The sequence below is a fragment of the Poecilia formosa genome, unplaced genomic scaffold (assembly GCF_000485575.1).
Source record: "Poecilia formosa unplaced genomic scaffold, Poecilia_formosa-5.1.2 Scaffold344, whole genome shotgun sequence".
Lineage (NCBI taxonomy): Eukaryota > Metazoa > Chordata > Actinopteri > Cyprinodontiformes > Poeciliidae > Poecilia > Poecilia formosa.
The window spans coordinates 329,989-338,408 of record NW_006800283.1 but is presented as its reverse complement, the minus strand read 5'-3'; the positions used below and the strand labels follow the sequence as shown (position 1 = coordinate 338,408).

Here is an 8,420-nt window from a genome sequence, read left to right as displayed (position 1 = left end):
GATTTAAAATAAAAGAAAACCACAAGTTTTCCAAAAGGAGAATGGATGTGCTTATTGAACCTGGTAAATATTATTATTTATTTATTTATTTATTTTATTTTTTTAAATGCCCAGACAAACATATTTAGTTTCCATGGATACATTGGTGACATTATTTAAAATGACTTCAATAAAAAATTAAGAAACACTTTGCAAACATGTGCCTCCTCCTATCTAATGATAGACTTTAATATGTATGATTAGTTTTCCTACATGGGTGAACTGATTTTAAAAGAAAAAAAACAAACATTTGAGTTGGTTAAAATCAGCTTTGATGACTTTGGTGTTCATTGTTTGGAAATTGCAACTCTTTGTTAGGAAGGTATAATTTGCTTTTTTGTAATGCAACATATTTGTGAGTTAATTGAATTTGTATTGTGATTTATATGCTAGTTATTTGAAATTTTGGAAAATGTGAGTAATGCTGACTGCAGTTGTTTTGGTTCGAAAGAAGTTTTGGAATCAGCTTTTTGAAAAATGTGGTACATGTAGTCTCCATGGATACAATGATTAAATAACAACACAACTTTATTCTTACAAAAAATCATTAAAGAACAATCAGTGTGTGCCTGTTGATTTCACAAAGTAAATAAATTATTTATTGTATTTCCTCAAGACCAGAAAAACAATGTTTTGCTCCATCGCATTTTAGTGACGTATCATTTTCAGAAGTTACTTGAATGTTAAAAGTGAATGTTAAAATTCATTAGAAAAACTATGATCTCGGTTTCAGTTAGTCTAGTTGTGATTCATTCGTTAGTTAAAATTTTGGGGGGATTCTGGAGGTTTACACTGCTTATGTGGTTTGAAAAGTTATTTCTGGTTTTAGAAGAACTGTTTAGTTTTATTCAGATCTTTGGAATAAGAAGTCAGCCCCTGGTCCAGGTTTCAAAAAATGCCTCAAAAACAAATTTGGTCTCCTTGGATACGTTGCTTGAAATAAAACCTTTCTACTTGAATATTAGAAAAGTTTTTAGATATATATATTTCTCCTGTATTATTTCTAAGTAGTTTAGTTTATATTAAGTAGTTTTGTTTAGTTTTATTTTTGTAGTTTTGAATAATTAGTTGCTTATGAAATGCTGTGTTGGTCCTTTGCATATTTTCAATATATATATATAATTTTTTTTCATATAATATATTTTCATGCTGATTGAATTTTCAGAAAGAGTCAGCAATATTAATAGTGGTGTGGTGATTGGAAAACTTATTTTAGTTTGAGAAAATTACTTTTAGAATCCATTTTGTTGATGTTCTTTGTCTCCATGGAGATGGTAATATTGAAAGAAGCATTTGGAGCAATATAATTGTGTGAACATTCATCTGAGTTTCTTGCTGGGTTGTGTGCAGCCATGATTTTCAGACTGACGTAATGAATTTCATAACACTACCTTCAGCCATAACCTGCCCATAGAGTAATATTAACATGTGATATTAATACTTTGAGGCATCATGCACACATAAGCTCTTTGCTTTGCCTTCTTGCTGAAAATGTGCTATATAAATAAAATTGCCTTTACCTTTTATCTATAAGGGATGCAGATTATTATTTCAATTATTTTGTCTGGCTTATCTCCAGAGAAAATACAATGGCCATTTTAATACTGGATATGGATTTCTAAACTAAATAAACAGTTAAATTTTTTGTAGGAGCCCCTGGAAATGGAGGAAAAGCCACTTATGTTGGCCTATGTATTTAGATTCCTACTTTAAAAGCTGTATGTCTATAAAAGTTTTAATTTTATAGATGTACATTTTTGCTGTTGGCTATATGTGGGAGTTTGAAGGTAGTACTGATGAGCCGTCAGAGTAGCTGTAACTGTGTTTGTAAAAAAATTGTGGAGCTCAAAGGAATTTAGTTTGATTAGCTACAATTAAGATTTTGGTAATTTACAAATGCTATTGGAGACATGTTTTTTAAACTTTGATACTTTTAAAGTATTAAAGTTGTGTAAGCAGTGATTTAAGTATAATAGTAATGAATGGATCACAAATCGTATCCCTGGCTATTGTTAAGATGTTCCTGTAGCATCAAAGATTTGTGAGGATGGGTTGTTATAGAAGGGTAAACTGAGTAACTTGTTGCAGGGTTTTATTTTATTCACACTAATGGCACAATCTAAGATTACAGGTGTTTCATTAGCTATTAAAAAGTCCTAAACACAGTGTATAGCTCTTTAATTTATGTTTCCAAATGTTTAAGAGTTTATGGCTAGGGATAAATTACCAATAAGTCTAAATTTGATTTGTTGTCTTTAATGATTGATTGGTACCAAGATGAAGCTGCAAGTTTGTTTGTCTGAGTGATGATGGTCTATACATGTTTGATCCTTGAGTTTTAGAGTGTGTTCTGGTTTTTATGTAAAATTGTGTTTTTTGCGCCTAAAAATGAGCTTTATTTATTTTATCTCTTAATTCCCGTTCTTGCATGATCACATCTGGCATAGCAATAACATTGTTAATTAAATATATTCAAGAAAAACAAACACATTCACAAACCTGGGTTATTGTATTGTTAGTATTTCAGTGTTCCCTCTAAACATTGATTTGGACTTTTGTGAAGGTCAAGATACTGAATTATAGCTGTTTCTGCTTTGTTTTTTTCCTTCACAGCCCATTCCATGGCGCTTCCAGCAGATGGATCCCCGACGTTGGAGGGACATCCAGACAACGGTAAGGAACACGGTAAGGTGTGGTTAAATGAAGCCGACATGGTTTCTGAAGACCATGGAGAGGAGTTGAGGTATAGTTCACCTCCGCAGTCTGTGGACTGTTCTACCAGCTCTAGTGGAGGCAAGGTAGGTAATGAAGACCAGGATGACTTTAAATCCCGACTTCGGGTTGTCCAGGTCCTTCGACCAAACATTAAATTCTTGTGGGGCATAGGAGTTCTTGAAGAGTCATTGAAACTTCTGAATTCGAAGGTTCATCAGCTGTGCTCCGCTGACAGTAGTCTAACAGTGGCCGATGTTGCGTCACAGCTGCTTGAGATTATTCCCCCAAATTTCAAATACATACAGGACATCGGGGTGGCTCAGAAGCCCCAAGAAGACACGGCTCCCTGCACTTCACTTGAATTAACATCTGGACTTGACAAACAGGAAGAGCCCGTTTTGCATCCAGAGAAGTCCAGACCAATCGCTACCTTGCAACGTCATCAGGTAGGTTTGGAAGAGAATGGTTCTTCTTTGACTTCCAGACACGCCAGAAGAATAACAAATAAGGTGTATGCTGCGAAGGAGGAAGACCAACCATCAAAGCTTAGTTTTGGTACCGTGCTTCCTTCCAGCTTTAAATTCACATCTGGACTTGACAAACAGGAAGAGCCAATTTTGCGTCCAGACGACTCCAGACCTATCAGTATCTCGTCACAACCTCTCGGGGGTTGGAAAAATTTAGTGGCTTCTTTGACTTTTGGCCGCACCAGGAGAACTACAAAGAAGGTGGATGCTGCAAAGGCGGAGGACCCATCATCAAAGCCTAGTCAGCAGGTAGGTTTGAAAGAGGACGTGGCTCAAGTGACATCTGTGACTGGCATAAACGGAAAGAGGACCAGGGACACTGTTGCTAAAGAGGAGCCCCCTGCCAAGAGGACCAAGATCGGTCTTCCTGCAAGAGGTGATCTCTTTCCAGCTTTTCAGCCACATCCTCTTGCTGAAAAGGACCTCCCTGCCAAGAGGACCAGGGACACTCTTGCTAAAGAGGAGCCCCCTGCCAAGAGGACCAAGATCGGTCTTCCTGCAAGAGGTGATCTCTTTCCAGCTTCTCAGCCACATCCTCTTGCTGAAAAGGACCTCCCTGCCAAGAGGACCAGGGACAGTGTTGCTAAAGAGGAGCCCCCTGCCAAGAGGACTAAGATCACTCTCCCCGCCAAGATGACCAGGGACAGTATTCTTGAAGTGAAGTTCCCAGCCAAGAGGATTAGGGACACTGTTGCTGAAGAGGAGCTTGCCACCAAGAGGACCAAGTATAGTGATGATGCCAGTTGGGATGAGGTTTTTCACAGCATCCTCAGAAAGGTGGCATGGACATGTGGTAAGTCTCTGTTCATTCCCTACCGGAAGATGGAATATGAAGATCCCATTCTGATACACCCTGTCCCCAGTCTCCTACCTTGGACATCGTGTAAGGATCCTGGACTGTCATCCCCCGTCCTCGGTCCCTCTTGTAAAATGGCGCGTAAACGTCCTATTTTCTCACCCCCTGTCCTCAGTCCCTCACCACTGACGCACTGTGAAGATCCCATTTTGTCACCCCGTGTTTTCAGTCCCCCACCAAGGATGCCATGTGACATAGAAGAGGAACCAAAACCTTCAACATCTAGTGGAATTACAGCAAGAGAGAGTTCCAGATACTTGTGGTTTAGACCTCGCTACGTCTTGTCAAGTGATTCGGAGTAGATTGGGATCCGTAAAAACTGAAGACCTATTTGGGAAGTCACATTAGGACATCATCATTTCTCTTTGGTTTTTATTTAAGCCAATGGCTTTCTTGCAAGCCTGTGGAAGCCTTAGGTAGCGCCTTGCACCGGGGCTTTTCTTTATCCCGCTGCTAGATTTAGCATTTTAGATGTTAAGGATTCTGGCAGGACTGAGGAAGCCTTAGGTAGCGCCGTGCACCGGGCCTTTCTTTATCCCGCTGCTAGATTTAGTATTTTAGATGTTAAGGATTCTGGCAGGACTGAGGAAGCCTTAGGTAGCGCCGTGCTCCGGGCTTTTCTTCATCTTTGCGTTTTCCTCTCTACTCCCCCATGTTTCAGGGTGTGACAGTGGTGCTTCCCTACACAGTGCTCTCCAGTATAGTAAATTATTGTATCCTATTCCTTTACTAATCCACTCTCCAAGTTTTTAATCTTTCAGGTTGTAGCTGCTCATCGCTGGATCCTTTCGTTGTTGTCCATGTGGTTCCTGCTTTCTGGATCTCTTGTCTTTCACACTGCTTGTAAGTTTTTGCATTCCACTTTCACATGATACGGCTTGCCTCCTGCTGGTGGCAGATCTCTGATTCTCTGATCATCATAGGTTGGATCTTCTCAGCCTGTAAACTTCCACCTTCAACACCACCAGTCAGATGGAGGAAGATAGGAGAACCCAGTTGGAAAAAAATGTAAGGACATGCACTTTTACACAACAAAAAGTGTTCAACATTCAAATCTATTTCCTATTTTCTGTTGTACTTTCTCCTCACTGACACTTTTGCTTTGTGTGATTTTTTTTTATTCCTTTCATAACAGCAGAGCTTTGATGAGCTTTGTGCTGATGGAAGGAGGATCAGGAATAGAGCAGAGAACCTGCTGATCTACTGACTATAGTAGATTTTATAAATGGTGAGGACCTGATTATGAATTGATCAGAAAGTCTGATTCAGTGATCTCTTATTTAGACAGAAATTAAGGAATGTGTGTCTGATCATGTGTTGATTCTCCAGCATCAGTGAGACGAGACAGCAGCACTGGACCAATCAGGAGAGAGAAGACAGAGGACTGAGGGGACTCAGAAAATCCTGCTGAAAGTCCATAGAAGAAAATTCCTGATGCAACAGGGGGACAGCTGAGGACACAGAATAAAGAGACAGATCATGTGAAGTAGGTCTTTCAATAACAAACCAAGCATCGCCATAAAATCTTATGTTGAAATTTAATTTGTTCATTAGTCAGATGTTGAATATGAAATAATTTTAGAAACATTGTAGAGAACCCAGCATTGGTTTCTGATCCCAGATTCAGATTCTGCAGATCAATAATATCTCTGATCATCCCAGGTTGGATCTCCTCAGCCTGCAAACCTCCACCTTCAACACCACCAGTCAGATGGAGGTAGATAAGAGAACCCTGTTGAGAAAAAAAGTAAGAAAGCTTACTTTCATTTTAAATATGGATGAAATTGAGATCAAATTTCAAACTTTTTTTTTCTCTTTAGATGTTTATTCTCTGTTTTTTAACACTGTTATGTTTTCTTTTTATTTAATTTCTCCGTCAACTCATGTCACATGACTTGAGTTGACCAACAATTAAAGAAGAAGGCCTGCTCCATCTGCTGATCTACTGGTGTAACAGATTGTGGAAAAGGTGAGGACATGATGATGACTTGATCAGAAAGTCTTTTTCAATCATCTGTTATTTAGTCAGAGATTAAGAAATGTGTGTCTGATCATGTGTTGGTTCTCCAGCATCATCAATAGCACTGGACCAATCAGCAGAGAGAAGACACAGAGGGCTGAGGAGACACAGAAAATCCTGCTGGAAATCCCGAGATGGAGTTTCCTGGTGCAGCAGGACACAGAATAAAGAAGGACCATGTGAAGTAGGTCCTTCAATAACAAACCAAGCATGTGTTGATCAACAATTAAAGCAGTTTACTTCGTCCATCTACTGATCTACTGGTTGTAACAGATTAAGGTTGATGAGATAATGACTTGATCAGAAACTGTGGCCAACAACTGCAAACGAGCAGCAAACGGGTGAAACGGCCCAGGAAAAGAGAAACTTAATCATTTTACATTTTTCGTTTCGTTTCATTGAAACCACAAAAATGTTTCCACCATAACGTCCAATTGTTCAATATATTTTTCTATCAAACTTTGAGTAGTGTGCAAGTATTACCCAAACATGCTTTGACTTTATTGATCCCAAAGGGAAATTAATTGTAATTGTAGCTCATTAATTCAGATTCTTCAAAGAGTTATTATAGATGGCTGATTGCTGTTGGCAGGAAAGATCTTTTGTAGCAGTCTGTATTTCAGCAAATCTGAAGAAGCCCCTGACTGATGATACTCTGTGTTCCCCATACAGACTCGTGCAGAGTATGGTCAGAGTTGTCCATAGCTTTCTTGACTCTTATGAAGAATCCTTCTTTGCATCATTTCCAGAGGTTCCACAGTCGTTTCCAGAACAGAACCAGAACAAATCCAGCCTCATCAGGTTGTTGAGCCTTTTGAGGTTCATGGCTCTGATGCTGCTGCACCAACAGATGATAGCAGAAGAGACGACGCTCTCAACAGCAGACTTGTAGATCTGCAGCATCGTGTTGCAAACCTTGAAGGGTCTTAGCTTCCTGGAGAAGTGCAGTCTGCTCTGTCTCTTTGTATAGATGCTTCACTGTTGCGTCTCCAGTCTGTGTTCCAGATGAACACAGAGGTATTTATATTCCTGAACCACCTCCACATCTTCTCCCATGATGGAAATAGGGTTTGATCCAACCCTGTTTCTCCTGGAATCAACAACCATCTCCTTTGTATTGTTTACAGTCAAGATGAGATGATTGTTCCCACACCAGGCCACAAAGCGGTCCACCAGATCTCTGTACTCGGCCTCTTGTCTTCTTCTGATACACACAACAGCTGCACAGTCATCTGAGTATTTCTGTAGATGACAGAAGTCGGACTTGTGCTGGAAGTCTGAAGTGTGGAGAGTGAAAAGGAATGGTGAGAGTACAGAGCCCTGTGGTGTTCCTGTGCTGCTGACCACCTGGTTAGACACACAGTCCTTCAGTCTCACACTGTGGTCTGTTTGTCAGGGTCCACCCATTTAAACCATTGGGTTTGCTGTTAATACTAACGCCCCCTTGTGGCAGCGGTAAAACATTACAACTAGACAGCTTTAAATAAGTGGTAACATTTATTTGAACACATTGAAACGATGAAGGAATCAGGGTCAGTCTTTAATTTATGATCATCAGCAGCACTGACAGATGTGGCTTGTTACACTTGTTATAAATAAAATTAAACTTCTCAGACATCTTTGAGTCTTCCCAGCTTGGAGAAGCTAACTTTACAGAAAGCTAGGAGTGTTTTTCTGGAAAGTTAGCATCTGATTCAGAATCCTCTGACTTGTCTTCACTGGATTAAGCTGCACTGTAAATGCACTGCTTAAAACTCATTTTTTGCAGCTTTTTTGTCTGCAAATATTAAAATATGCACTTTATTCATCTAAATCAGCTCCAGTTTAGAATGCAGATATGAGAGTCAGGGTTTCCCCCAGTGTATTATAAGCCTGGTGGGCCACCAGGCTTTACTTGTGCCCCCACCAGGCTAAGCATCGCTTATTTAAGTTTGTTTTTTAAATGGTTGCATTTTTTTAAGACTTTGTAGTTGGTGTTCAGGTGTTAATCTCCAATCTTTCAATATCACATGATTATCAAGTGATATTTTCAAATTTCCTGTCAATTTTAAACATTTTTTAACTCAAAAACATGACGGGCCGCTGGATAAATGTCTGCCCTAGTGGCCCAACCACCAGGCTTAGCAAGTTTTCTGGGGGAAACCCTGATAGTTTAGAGGGACAAGCAGCGTTTGTGGGTTCTGTCAGTCACACAAAAACCAAAATCAGACAGTGGTTTGGACTAAAACCTGAGCTGTGATGAGGAATATCTTAAACATTCCAT

At 39.5% G+C, this 8,420-nt stretch overlaps 1 long non-coding RNA gene across 4 annotated transcripts; it reads left to right on the top strand.

Moving 5' to 3' along the window:
• The first annotated feature begins 4,199 nt into the window (after positions 1–4,199).
• LOC107833205 (uncharacterized) lies at positions 4,200–8,078 on the top strand. Of its 4 annotated transcripts, XR_001658916.1 has the most exons (9): positions 4,200–4,980; positions 5,061–5,145; positions 5,276–5,365; positions 5,467–5,623; positions 5,800–5,884; positions 6,038–6,106; positions 6,208–6,341; positions 6,830–7,174; positions 7,285–8,078. It is a non-coding gene; the product is annotated as an uncharacterized LOC107833205 (long non-coding RNA). The 4 variants fall into 4 exon arrangements; XR_001658914.1 differs by having other exon boundaries at positions 6,830–8,078; XR_001658915.1 differs by having other exon boundaries at positions 5,273–5,365; positions 6,830–8,078.
• Positions 8,079–8,420: the final 342 nt, after the last annotated feature.